At 31.4% G+C, this 15,640-nt stretch overlaps 1 protein-coding gene across 2 annotated transcripts in view; it reads right to left on the reverse strand.

Annotated features, from left to right (window-relative positions):
- Nucleotides 1-15,640, reverse strand: part of LOC145290299 (uncharacterized) — a 73,359-nt gene that overhangs the window by 31,269 nt on the left and 26,450 nt on the right. The window lies entirely within an intron of this gene.

The following is a 15,640-nucleotide window of genomic DNA, read 5'->3' on the forward strand; positions in this document are numbered from 1 at the left end:
GTAACAAGTGAAACAGAGAGAATGAAAGCATGAAAGGGAGGTAATTAGGGGGATTTTATTGAAAGCAAACGAGTGCCGTACATTGTTATTACATATGTGTTCATGGGGACAAAATAATAAGACTGAAATTAAACAAAGAACAAGTGAATTTATTGGAAGCCTGGAAAAAATCATGGATTACAATAGAAAAATGCGAGCAATAAAAGTAATATAATTAAGCTTAAACATGGAAAAGTAAAAGAACTAGTTGTTAAAACTGGAAAAGAAAAGGACAAGTTATTCTAGTAAAAAATATAAAATATTCCAGCATTAAGATGTTTTTAAAAATTCAATTTATAACATTATATAATCAATTCTTAATGCTGCAATATTTTAAGTTATAAATTTATATTTTTTACTAGAGTATCTTGTCCTTTTTTCTCAGTTTTAACAACTAGTCCTTTACGTTTCCATGTTTAAGCTTAAACATATTTCTTTCCATACTCGCAGTTTTCTATTGTAATATAGTATTATTCTAGTTTTAAAGATTTGATGTCAGAAATAAATAACCCACAAAGCTTGACATATCATTATACAAATAAACTAAGTCATTTATATCTGGTCGAGAGTTTATTTAATACTAACACGCCGCTCGGTGTTGACCGATCGTAAAATACGTGACATGATAGTTTAATTTATGCAGATACTTATTCATTATTATAGAGTCAATTTTCTATTGATTATTATATTGTACCCAATATATAGTAGTAACCACCCAACGTGGTTCGGTTGTAAAATATGCGTAAATATGATACTTTATTTCATGCATATTTCATATGTATTATTATAGAGCCAATACTCTAGTGATTATTATTTGTACCCAATATATAGTATTGGTTGAAATAAAAATATGACTTGGTAGACATCAGTTAGCATCCAAATTAAAACATTAAGCGCTCTAGCGTTATTCGTTACCATATGTTCTTTGTCTATATGGATATGAAAAAAAATAGTCTTCATTGTTTTTTCTGTCTCTTATTCCGTTTATCCCCACCATATCAATTTACATTCCGGGGTGCCAAAATTAAAGTCACAAGATGAATTATATTACATTAATCGTTTTAAAATATGGTTTCCGCTTTTATGGTGCTCGCTAAAAATGGCGCTGGAAAAAATAGCACCGGTAAACATGGCAAAAGTGAATAAATAAGGAAAAATGGCACTCTGACACTGGAAAATTATGATCGTTCGAAGATTGCGGGTTAAGCTCTACTCCTTGAATTTAAAATAGGGATAAGTCCCTTAGCCTTAGTTTGGAAAAAGTCGGTTTGATTATGTTCAAATTCTGTAGAAGCACCGAAAGAATAATTATAACGTTTTATTTAATAATTATTTTATAATAAATATTTATGTATAATAATCTAAAAAGTCTACATCAAATTTTACCGTTGGCATATTTATCTAAATTCAATTTATTTTTTAGTCTTCAAAATCGAAACTTAATTCCATGATTTAATCGATGGCGGCCACTGCTTTTAATTTTCTTGCACTAAAAAGAGTTTACTGCCTAAAAACAATGTTATTATCTAGAAAATTAGCAAAATTGATTTTCAAATTTGCATTTACAAATAATCAAATAAAGCTTTTTTAATCATAGGAATGTTGGATTTGTTTTACAATAGACTTTAAAACGTTGGTACGAGTGCAGAGAGTAATCCGGACGTAAATAATAACGTTATTATTTTAAAAGCCATTCTTAACATCGGGAGGGGAGGGTGTTTTGTACCTATTCTATACTTCAACCTTACAATTGAATAAAAAAAAACATATAATAAAACTTTAATTAAATTTGGAAATACGATTTAAAAAATAAACCGGATCACTCTCTGCACTAGCACCAAAACGTTTATTCGGTTCGAAAAAACAAGTAGTGTATCAGTGCAATCTTTTTCTTTCTAGTACATTTTGTCAGTCGGAGACCAGACAAAACCTTCCGAACCAAATTCCATAAAAAAAAATAATAAAACACGAACTAATAAAAAAAAATAATAATAAATTAGCCGACCTCTAAAAATAAGTATTTTTCACCTATAAAAAAAAACGTTTTGCCGACGATTATCATATTAGCAGAAAAAAATTGAAAAAAAAATTAATTACTTTTAAAAAGGGGGTTTACTTTCTGGTTATAACGTTCTTCTTCATTGCTATCTGACTTACTGTCCATTTCTATACCGCCGTGTCACGTGACCGGTGAGATTTCCTTAATTTCCTTTACACCACGGTGGTACTTGTGGCCTGGTAGACCCACACAAAAACTACCTAAAAACTTATTTTCTAGGGACTTTCGGTGTGCTGAAAACGAATATCACATTAAAAAATTGGAGCCGGCAACTAGTTTTCACGATACTGAAAAGATATTTTTCCGCAGGTTCCATGTAGTAATATTACGCGGCCGCCATTGTTTTTTATATTTGTACAATTTTACTTTGTTTCCCTCATAATATTTTCTTTTTATAATGACGACTTTATAAGGGTTTCGGGTAGGCTGAAAACGTATATTGCATTTAAATTTTCCGCAAATAAGTAGTTTTCCGGATATTAAGCCATGTAAGAGTTACATTGCTTAACTTATTTGCGGAAAATTTAAATGTAATATTTTATGCTATAAGTGGTTGCCATTGTCGTACGCGCAAGGGCGCATGTATTTGTAATTTCATTAAATCTGCGGAAAAGTATCATTTCAGCAACGTGAAAACTAGTAGTTGGCCCCAATTTTAAATGCGATATTCGTTTTCAGCACACCGAAATTTCCTAGAAAACGAGTTTTTAAGGTAGTTTTTTTTTTGTTGATCTACCAGGCAATAATTACCCATTTTACGTTAAATTGTGTTCATTTTACGTTGACTTCCCCACTTCCAATAAAATGTGGCCATGAAGTGTGTGCCCATTTTACTTTAAATTAATGTATAAAAGTTTTCCTCTACTCTTTGAAACTATAATTTCTTCACATCTTGGAAAGTACTTGTTTCTTGGAATTTTAAACGTTATTTTCGTTTTCGGCACTCTTAAAAACCCTTCTAGCGGTCATTTTAAAGGATTTGTTGAGGGTGGAAAGATGCTGCACCTTTAGCGAAATGTCTCGAGAATATGCCGGAATGTATCAAAGTGCTATTTTGTCCGAGTTATTCACTTTTGCCATTTTTGCCGGTGCCATTTTTACCGTGCAAATTTTCCGGTGCTATTTTTACCTAAATTCTGCTTTCATATGTAATATTTTATGTATGATCTGTTAACATGAGCTTTTCACCAACTCCCTTTCGAAGAAGGGGGTAAAGTTAAGTGGATGGCAATTTAGAACCAAACTGCATTGTAACGCATCCCGACCAAAAAGATCTACCAAAAGAAAAGACAATTCCTAGGTTGCCACAATGATGAGAATTTCCCATAAACTGAGTTTGTAAAGTAAAAATGTCTCTGTTATCGCTCCCTACCCCTCCATCTCCCCCTCTCTCTCTCCGTCGATATATTAAATATTATTAGTACTGTGATGATATTCCCTATTTTTTTTATAATAACGGAATTTTGAGGTCGTTACCAAAATCCGTTTTCCATTGTAACAAAAATGAAAGAAAAAAAAAAAAGAAAAAGAAGCATATAAAGCAAATTTGTTGGAAATGAGCAAAAGCAATACAGACCCTAAATATGTTTAAAATGATCCGAATTTATTAAAATAAAAGTTCTGAATTGCCTTTATTTCCCAAAGCTAGGGTTTAAAAACCCCTTAAAGAAATATTTAAAATAAAAACAAATACAAAAACAGCGACAATTCTTACTTGTAAGAAAGGCTGAAAAGAAAAGAACATATAACAAACAGAAAATAGTTCTTTTGAGTCCTTGTTTTAAGTTCCGTCTTTCTTTTGTTAAAAGAAAGACGGAACTTAAAACATTTTGTTAAAATGTTTTTTCTTCTTTTACTTTAAATGGAAGAAAAGTCTCTTTTACTTTAAATGGAAGAAAAGAGGTAAAATATTTTTAATTTGTAAAGGCTCAGGGGCCTTTAAATTCAAAGCGGAGAAAAAGAAAACCATAAAGCCGCTTTGGTAGGCTTTATCTGTATAAATAAAATAATTCTTACGTCTGTGTTTCCAGACGATCCTAGATGTGTCTTCCTTACACGGAATAAATTCTGGTATTAATCTTTTTCGTTTTTTTTTCTTTTAAAATAAAAAATGGTGAATATTAGAACATTCAAACTTTGTCGTTGGTTTAGGATCTGCAGAGATTAAAATATCGATTTTTGTTTTAATCTATCCTCTTGTATAAAACGATTTTCAGTTTAACGTCATAATTTGATGAAATAGAATCTATTGTTCTTTCTTTTTATATAAATATAATTATAATGAAATAATAAGTATTCCTTTATATATATATTTTCCATAATATAATAAAAACAAAAGTGTATATATATATATATATATATATATATATATATATATATATATATATATATGTGTGCATATATATGAATATATATTGCGTGTGTTTATGCAGCATTTTTCATTCAAGCAGACATTGTAAAAAAACAACAGAAAGCTTCTTTTTAGTAATACTAAACCACAAAACGAATGTAAAAATATCTATCAAAACGCAAAAATCTAGCCTGAAACAGGTCACATTTCAGAATAGTACCAATACACTCAAATGCCTTGCATAATTCCTCCCCCTTCTCCTCAAAACCACCCGTTCCTTCCATTGACCCTAGAACAGGCATGCTCTCCTCACTTTCCCCATACCACACCAACGCCTCTACCGCTGTCAGAAGTCACAATGAACTGAACTTGCACCCTACAGACTATTTAAATAAATCTTCCCATAATTCCTTACTTAGACTAACACACATTCCTGATGATGTGAAGATGATTTCACGAAAAGTTAAATCCGCGACACTTCGAGAAGAAAAAAATGCTTGGATCATACATCCATACGTTCGATGTATATACAAAAAGATAATGCGAAAAATTGAAAAAATAAAAAAGTATTATTAAATAGAAACTTTCTGTTGTTTTTAACAATGTCTGCCGAAATGAAAAATTGCTGCCTAACTACACGCAATTTAAACTACGTGAGAGCAGCGTAACAAGATGCCGCAACATAAGAGTTCTGATTAAAGTTAATCAAAAGGCAAATTACCATCGCCCAAGAATAAATTCGGAAACCGACCAGCGAACTTGATGAACTTACTAAAAACTCCAGCCCTGTGTCACTAAAGAACAGAATACATAACACCGACTCAATGATATCAACACCAACCTCGAACACTCCCATCGAATTAAAATTCATAAAAAAATTAAACTCCTTATACAAAGAAACCATCGTACTCCTAAATTGCACACAACACTACATCAACCTTTCAGACCACGACCTCATAGAGCACCAAAAAAGAATGTCTAAACCTCGGACCAAGCTGCCACCTATTTAATTCGTTCAAACACCAAAACAAAAAAGCGGAAATCGAATTATTATATGAAAATATTACCCATCTACCCGGGTTTACGCGAAAACTGCGGACACTTCGAGAAAAAAATGCTTGGACAACACATCCATACGTTCGCTGTATATGCAAAAAGATCTGAAAAATTGAATAAAATAAAGGTATTACTAAACAGAAGCTTTCTGTTGTTTTAACACTGTCTGCCTGAATGTGTGTGTATATATATATCTATATATCTATAAAAGTGAACGTGTCTGTGTGTCTGTGTGTGTATGTCTGCCTGTCTGTGTGTCTGTGTACATTTCCCTACGCAATAACTCTGTCGATTTTTAGTCTACAGACTCGAAATTTGATATACAAGGTACTGACATTTGGGAAAATCGATTTGATCGGTTTCCGGCCAGAAATTTGGCTGCTAAGGGGTAAAAGTTCAACGATTTGACCTTTGAGAACTGTACCAAACTCCTCCGACAATTTCGGGTCTAAACACTTGAAATTTTAGATATATGTTCCTTGCACATGGATCTAACTCGATTTGAGCCCAAAATAATACAGGTTAAAGGTTCATAATAGGGGTCAAAATAAAAATAATTGACCGTTTTTTTTTTGCTCAGCATACACCTCCAAACATCCGGGCAACGCCGGGCACACATGCTAGTATATATACAAGTGCCGACGTAAAGAAAGTCCGCACTTGTAATTATTTCAAAAACTGCAAATTTAAACTAAATTTAGTGTAGCTGTTTAAACAACCTATACCTCATATGCTTCACCTTTTAGTCCTCGATCATTTTAACTGTTCATATTTGACTTTTAATTGAAATATTCTAGTGTTCACGTCAATTTAAAAAAATTAAGTTCAAATTGAGGAGGCAAAAAGAAAGTCCGCAGCAACAAATTCGCTTAAAACCAGCTTAAATTATCTCCCCTAAATCAGTTTAAAATATCCACCAACATGTAACAAAGCATATCTAATCGTAACTGTTGTTGTTCCAGGTTATACAACGTAACAGTTAATCTATATGCCAGGACTTTCTCTTAGTAGTCGTCAGGAGCTCATTGATCTCCACCTTTCTGGTTATTCAATCAAGAAACTGGCTGCAGATTGAAATGTGATGACAAAACGGCACGAAAGACTGTGCAAAAGCACCAAAATACCGGCAGTGTTCGTGATGCCCCTAAATCTGGTTGTACTTCTAACAGGGAAGACAATGCTATAAAGATCCGCAGCCTAAGAAAAATATTTGAAACGGCTCCCCAAATCCAACAACAGTTCAATCTTGTCAAAAAGTGCTCTCTTTCTACTGTCAAGAACAGATTAAAGGAATTCAATTTGCGAGGATATGTTTTAAAACGCGAGCCAATGATTTCTGTAAAGTACAGAAAGCGCGGTCTGGACTTCGTCAGATGCAATGAAGATCATGACTCTTCATATTGGTCAAAAGTGCTTTTTAGCGAAGTAAGCAAGTTCAATAAGTTAGGCAGTCATAGTAGGCAGTACGTCCGTCGGAGGAAAGATGAAGAATTTAATCCTAGGTGCTCAGTTTCAACGCTGCAAAGTGGTGGAGGTTCAGTTTTGGTGTGGGGCATTATTAGCACTAATGGTCCAAGGCCTATTGTTCGCTGGCAAGGTGAAATTAATTCAACCAAGTACATAATATGTCGATGAAGCATTTTATACCCTACTTTGATCAGAATTTGGATGATAATCCCATTTTCATGCAGGATAATGATCCCATTCACACAGCTGGCAATGTCAAGAGGTTCCTGGAAGAGCATGATATTCCATGTTTGGATTAGTCTGCACAATCTCCAGGCCTCAATCCTATCGTAAACGTATGGCATTACATCAAGCAACAGCTACGCAATGATAAAATTTCAAATTTGGAAGAACTTTGGACAAAAATTAAAGAAAAGTGGGATGTCATTTCCCAAGAGTATTACTGCTGTCTAATTCAAGGAATTCCCAAAAGATTGCAGGCTGCCAAATTGCAGAAGGTCTATGCTACTAAATATTAACTAGTTCATTATGTTCCTGTTATATTTGTGTTGCATTAATGTCCTAGTTACATTTAAATAACAATTTCCATTGTGCGGACTTTCTTTTTGCCTCCTCAATTTGAAGTTATATTTTTAAATTGACGTGAACACTAGAATATTTCAATTAAAAGTGAAATATGAACAGGTAAAATTATAGAAGAATAAAATCAAATGAGGTATAGTTTGTTTAAACAGTTGGAATAAATTTATCTTAAATTTGCAGTTTTTGAAAAAATACAAGTGCGGACTTTCTTTTTGCTGCCTATATACATGTGTATATATATATACATGTATATATATGTATATATAGTAATGTATATGTTTGTATATATGTGTATATACGTGTGTATATGTGTATATATATGTACGTATGTATATGTATATATTTTTGTATATATATATGTATATATATATATATATATATATATATATATTCAGTTTTACGTTGACCGTGATTAGCACCTATTTAAAATGCCTAGTCCCATCCCTATCTGCATAAATGTATTCTAAAAATATTTAACGTTTTTGTGCATTTGTGTGGGGGAGATTAGTCCTTTTTTAAACTAGAAAAACAAGACCTTGGCCCGGTCCTACTTTTCCGTTGTCAATGTGCCATTTTTACCTATTCACTTTTGCTCTTTTACTGGGTCACTTTTTCCTAAATTCTTATTTAGTGATAGAGCGATTGGTGGGATTCTGAAAAAATCGAAACCTTTTGAGGTACCGGAATTGGTATCAAAATTTTAACCTTATATTTCATTCCAAAAATGTTGTATTGATTTTTACGTAGATTATACAATCCACAGCGATTAAAAAAATTGGTCAAAAATCAAATATACAACAAATAAATGTTACAATTGTCAATAAAAGTTAATTTGCAACCTACCTGCATCATTTTTAGGTGTGTTACGCAGTTTTGGATGCTTTTTAGTTCATCTCAAATATTAACTCTGTTTACGGTTTTAAATTTCCAACCTAGATTTTTTAAGAGGGGGACACTATCTCTTCCTCCTTCGTGCCCCTCAAAAGTTAAATTATTAATGAGAGAAAATAGGCGGAAGATTTGCATCCCCCTTTAAAAAGTGAGAAATAAAATGACCTTCATGCACATCTAAAAATAAAATCTTTACTTGCGCGGACGGCACTCTCCAATAGCACCCCCCCTAAAATTTGTGAAACTCAAAATGAGTCTGGCAAAACCCATATTGGTTGGAAATCAAAAAACTTGCGTAAAGCGAGTTTCATTTGTTAAAATACAAAAGCATTTAGAATAATAGGTTGCACAGTAACTTTTATTGGCTATGGTAACATTTTTTTGTTGTTATATATTTAATTTTTTATCACTTTTTCGAATAGCTGTGGATTGTAAAACATACTCTTATTTTTAACATATAAATGGTAATAACATCAAAATACAATGTATTTTTTTACTTGCGTAAAATATGAAACTTCGAATAAATTAATTAGATAACCTTTAAAAATGCGCTTCATTTACACGGTTCCAACAAACGATTAAAAATAATAAATAAAACATTTTAGCCAAGAAAAAATACTGGCAAACATTTAAAGTAAAATATAAAAAGTGGTTTTAATCTTTTTAATTTATTTAGTTTTATCTGTTGGCCCTTCGTCTGAGTTTTTATGCTGGGTTTCTGCCTGGTAGTCAGCACTGGCAAATCTTACCAGAGGTGGTCAAAAGGTTTTCATTTTTTAAATGTGAGAACTTTTCAAAGACTGAATTAGGTATAAACGCTTCTATGTTAGAAAGAATCTTTGGCGTCAGTTCTTTGATCTTAATTTTCCGTATTACTTACCGAGACTTAGGATTTTCATCGGCCAAAATGATTCGTTTTCATTCCGAAACTAGATCTCCCCTCCTCTCTTCACTCCGTATTTTTTATTGTAAAATATTTTTATAAACATGTAAAACGATGCTTGGAGTGGCGATAGAAGGCAACAAAATCATGGGTTAAAAGTGAGCCTATGATATTTATATATAGATACATATATCTTTTAATATTATTGAAACTTTGGCAATTTCTAAGGCAAAGAAAATTTGCCAACATTAAGATATAAGTCTGTTTTCAAAACTATTTTGGATACATTCGAAACGTGCTTTATGAATTAAATTTAATTACTAACATGTTCTCTTATTGATTTTTAATTCATATTCGAATTTATATTTTAATGTATCTTTGTAGAATTTAAATATATTCTTTTACTATATAAGAACTTCTAAGTATTATTATTGTTGTAGATTAATAGTCTCTATTCTTTTAGTGAACAATCCGAAAATTGGCGGGAAGAAAAACAACCATCAATTCAATCATGTAAGAATTTAGAATTGAGGACGATTTTTATATATTATTTTAATGTAAAATAATATTACATCTCCAAGACAGTGTAGCATTTTAGATCGGTTAACCAATGATTGTTATATTTCTCTGGGAGATAAATTTTGTGCGTTTTATTTATTTTTATATTTTTGTTCGTTGTTGGTAAACTATACTTTTATGAGCATACTTTTATGATCTTGCCAGTCAGACATAGAATAAGTGTTAAAAATAATTAATGAACATCCTTGAAATGTTAGACTAGTCTGGAAATGATCATTTTACGTTAAATTCATCTATCAAAATTATCTCCTACTCTAAATTCTAAAGTTATTTGTTCTTTTTGCCAAGCATCACAATGTGTTCACGCGTACTTACCTACAAAAAAGTATAATCTTCTTTATATGGGTGTTTTAACTGAGGGAGTTAATTTACAAGCTTGGTATCATTATTAGTAGTACTGTTATATTCGCATATCCCTTAATATTCACATGAATAAACCAGAAATGCAGCAGCAGCTGCGCGGCAACAACAATGGCGACCATAAGAAAAATCTGTTCGTCGAGTTAATACAAATGAACTCAATGAATATACATGACTACTCAAAATCCCATTTCTTTAGATACACACATAATTAGAATAACTCGCACCTTACTTCAACAAAGAAAACCGCCACAGAAAGCCGCACAGCAAAAGACAAAACCAAAATACAAAACACGAACATCACAGCAAACGCAACTCCTAAGCATATACACACCAATATATAATTCACATAACAATGCAGCCGTAGAACACCGACTAGATTACATTCACAATTTTATTAGCTTCAAATCGATATAATACATGCATACATACACAAAACAGACGGTTCACTACAACACATTATAGCACGATAAACAAACACAGTTAAGATAGCAAAATATAAACTAATTATCAATTTGCCCTTTGTCTTCACCTACGTCCGCAACACCACTATAAAAACAGTAGCCATCGCGAAAAATGTCAGTCGAGCCCAGAGACAGTCAGTCAACCAGCATGGGATAATTATCGGCTCCGTCGCCCCCCCCCCAGACGTTAAACCCATGCTCGTGCACATCATCCATCAACCTCTCCACGTGAAAACACCAATAGCGAGAATTAACACTTACATGAAGCATATTAGCGCCCAACCTTTCTCATCTAAGAAGCTACAAACATTAACTTTACACCAAAAACCTTCTTTCCTGAACATTCTCACATCCTTACGAACTTTGAACACTTTGTTTGCTTTTACTGGCTCGTTAAGTTTGCTTCTTTAAATAAACGATTGAGAAATCAATCATTTTAAAATTTAAACACATATTGTTTGTCTGGTTCCTTCGAGCCACCATATGCTTATGCATTTTATAACAGTAATAGCACTATTATCAACTGTACCTTGTTTTTTTTTTTTACAGTAAAACAAATTAATCTACTACAGATATTAAATTTAAGAAAAAGGAACACGGAAAAACGATCCACGGAAAAAGATCGACGCCAAAAAACGTCCACGAAAAAAGGGCAATTTTGCTAGATAGTAAAATTAAAGTATTATGGGATATATATCGGTTTAAAATAGATTTTATGACCGTTCTTGAAATTAAAGACTTGGAAAATGCTGATAGATACAGTTAGTTTTGGATAAAATTGATTTGGCAATGGTGCATATTCACTCATTCGAACTATTGCTCCATGACACTTTATAGCAAGTAGAGTGCGGAGTGTGATTTCGCATCACCCCTGAAAACTGTTCCACTGTTTGTTTCATTTCAGTATTGACCTTATATATATATATATATATATATATATATATATATATATATATATATATATATATATATATATCATGCTTTTCTTGGGGGTACAAAACTTTATTAAGGCAATCATGAAGGGAAGACGTATTCCTTCGGAATTCATTTTATATAAAAAAAAGACCGAGGAGAAAAGGAAAATGGATAACGACTAAAAAATAAAAATAGGGAAATAGAGGATACAAAAAAAAAAAAAAAAAAAAAAACCCAGTCTATTAACATGTTTCGCCCCGACCCATCAAAATTGGAATCGAGGGATTTATTTTTTAGTCATTTATTTCCCTCAATGATAAAATCTAAAAAAGAGACAGGAGCAACAGCAATCGTATGGGGATGAATTTTAGAGGTTGATCACGTTCAAACCCAACAAGCAGTCCTTTTGCTTACAAAGGGAAGGCTTCCTAAGGCGAACGCAAACAGTCTCCAAGACTTTTAGATGATATACGGAGTGAGCTTGACAATGCAGAGAAAGAGTCGATGCTGAAGTTCGTTGCATAATGTGTGTGTATGTATATATATATATATATATATATATATATATATATATATATATATAGCTACTTAATTTACATAAAATTAATATACGAAAGTATAGATTTATGCGTAAACTTTAAGTATTTACTTCAAAAGTGCTCAATACGTAGGTAGAGCTAGTTAGTAAGCTATAAAATGCATATGGCGATTAAGCTACACTGAATATTCCGCGTTTCATCCAGTATAGGATTCTTCACGCTTATGCGCGAATTATGTGGCTGTTTTTCGTTTTTATATGCGCATCTTCTATTGAGATTTTAGTTAGCCAATCAGCTTTCTAATATCCACCGCGCCCTTCCTATCAGCGAATGAGCATGCATTTATCGGACAAAGGCCTATTTGACCTCTGGTTGACCTGTTCCTTTGTGTGTGCTCTATTTAGCCTGGATATTTAGTTTCTTGATCTGTTTTAAATCTAGGTTAGTGTTTTTTTAAATGTTAGTTTATATATAAATATATATATATATGTGTACACACATATATGCATATATATATATATATATATATATATATATATATATATATATATATATGTGTGTGTGTGTGTGTGTGTGTGATCGTAGATGTATATTCATGGTTATTTAATTTATTTATTTGTTTATTTTCTATTGTTTTTGCTAGTTTTAATACTATTTTGTATGGCTATCCTAGAGTAAATGTTATCTTGTGAACACAGTTATTTGCTGTTTCTCTTCTACAGTTTAATAGATGTTGGGGTTTTTTAAAGTACAGGATAGCAAATTTTTCATGAAGGCATAATCTACATGGATCGTCTAGATCCCTACACGTGGTAGCTTATTATTTTCCATTCGACTACCAGCGAATGTCCGCTTTCATTGAGTTCCCAGTATTTATTCGCTAGTGTTGTTTCATACGGTGTTTTTTTATTGTTGAATGTAATTTTGTGGTCATAATATCGAGTTTTGAAATCTAAGGAAGTCATACCTACGTAATATTTCTTGTTATTCGAGTTTTCTATCGCAAATATTGTGGCCTGGTAAACTACGCTTTTGGTTAGACATTTATTTTGAAGTGGGAAAAGTGTGCGGTGTCTGCAGTTGCATTTATCTTGTTCGTTATTAGTATTTTTATCTATAGTATAGTTGTTCTTGTCCGGGGTATGTTTATTGTTATTATTATTATTATTATTATTATTATTATTATTATTATTATTATTATTATCGTAACAGAGAAATAGCAAACAACTGTGTTCACAAGATAAAATTTACTCTAAGATAGCGATACACAATAGTTTTAAAACTAACAAAAACAACAGAAAATAAACAAATAAATAAATTAAATAAACATGAATATACATAAACGATCACACATATATGTATGTATGTATATATATATATGTGTGTGTGTGTGTGTGGGCATATATGTGTGTACACACATATATTTATATATAAACTAACATTAAAAAAACAAAAAAAAACTAGATTTAAAACAGATCAAGAAACTAAATATCCAGGCTAAATAGAGCACACACAAAGGAACAGGTCAACCAGAGGTCAAATAGGCCTTTGTCCGATAAATGCATGCTCATTCGCTGATAGGAAAGGCACGGTGGATACTAGAAAGCTGATTGGCTAACTAAAATCTCAATAGAAGATGCGCATATAAAAACGACAAACAGCCACATAATTCGCGCATAAGCCTGAAGAATCATATAGTGGATGAAACGCGGAATATTCAGTGTAGCTTAATCGCTATATACATTTTATAACTTACTATATATATATATATATATATATATATATATATATATATATATATATATATATATAAAGTGACTTTGTTCGTTTGTCTGTCTACGGAATGACCTCTGTCAAAATCCTCACATACACACGGAGACAATTTCACTTTTATAGATATATAGATAGATTATATTGGACCCAATATATAGCAATGATTTAAAAAGTTAAAAAACAATGATTCGTGCGTCATCACCAAATTAGCTAGATGTTTTGCAGATGAATGCAATTCCACGACCCATATATAAAAAAGTTGTATTTTCTTTTTAAACAAATAGAAAAAAGAGTGTTTAATATGAATATCAATACACACCCAAAAAAAATTGTGTGTATATATATATATATATATACATATATATATATATATATATATATATATATATATATATATATATATATATATACTCGTTGGTTCTATGGGACGAAACTACATGAAAATTTGCAGACTATTTGAAGATTATAATACTATTCTCGGGTTAAAATTTCATGACAATTGTAAAAAAAAAGAACCTATATTTTTAAATCCATAAAATATTCCCAAATTTGCCTATATTTGTAGATATAGTGTCCTGGCAAGCCAGCTTTAATTTTGCTGCTTTGGGATGAATTTTGTTTTGGGTCTTTTTTGCTTAGTTGTCACTCCTATGGCCTTGCCAGGCCACTATACACATATATATATATATTAATGGGAAAATACTTTTATTCAATTATATTTCACCTCTTATTTATATCAATGCATTAATTTATGAAGCTCGATATAAGTACAGAGCAGATATAAATAAATGAAAAAGTCTACATTCCAAATTTTAAGATGTTGTCCGTACTACCGTTCATTTCTTTAAGCATGTTATAATGTTCAATTACTAACAGCACCTGTTTCGTAGCGCAGAATCATTCATGTAATTATTCTCTAAATTCTTGAATTTTTTATGCTCTTACTCAGCAGAAGAAAAGGAACTCACCAACTTTAAAAGAAAATAAAGGAATATGAGCATGATGACAAAATCCAAAAATCTCCAGTAAAACGCTAGATTTTTAATTTTCATTTTAAAATTTTCAAAAACCGCTAATTCGAAACAAAAAAAATCTTCAAAAAAGAAAAATCACTATATTTTAACTTCCTACCAACATAAAATATGAATATACAAAATGTTTTCTCCCAACATAAAATATTATGAATATACAAAATGTTTTCTCCCAACATAAAATATAAATATAAAAAGTGCTTTCTCATTATATTATTTTGGAATTATATTGAATCGTTGAGCTCCCTAGAAGGCTTCCAAATTTTATCTGATAGTTATATTTTTGGAGAGTGTATATTTTGTTTTGCAAGAAACAAATAATAAAATCAAACAAATAATAAAAGTGACATTGTAATATCTTACAAATTTAACCTCATGGTGTATCTAAATATTAAATATTGCTAAATAAATTCTCCGCAAAGATCCAAAATTGCATGAGTAAAAATCTTGAAAGTCTTTCAGAATATATATTAAGGGAAAACATTAAGAAGTTTGTCAATTTAAAAAAAATAAATTATATCTATATGTAAAAGCACATGAGGACCATTAGCTATCCCCCCCCCCAAAAAAAAATTGGGGGGGGCAATTAGGTGTGAATATTCCGAAAAAAATATTTTAGAAGGTAAAGTGGGGGATCATTTTTCCATACAAT

Source organism: Euprymna scolopes, chromosome 2 (assembly GCF_053919585.1).
Source record: "Euprymna scolopes isolate OS-2025 chromosome 2, ASM5391958v1, whole genome shotgun sequence".
Lineage (NCBI taxonomy): Eukaryota > Metazoa > Mollusca > Cephalopoda > Sepiida > Sepiolidae > Euprymna > Euprymna scolopes.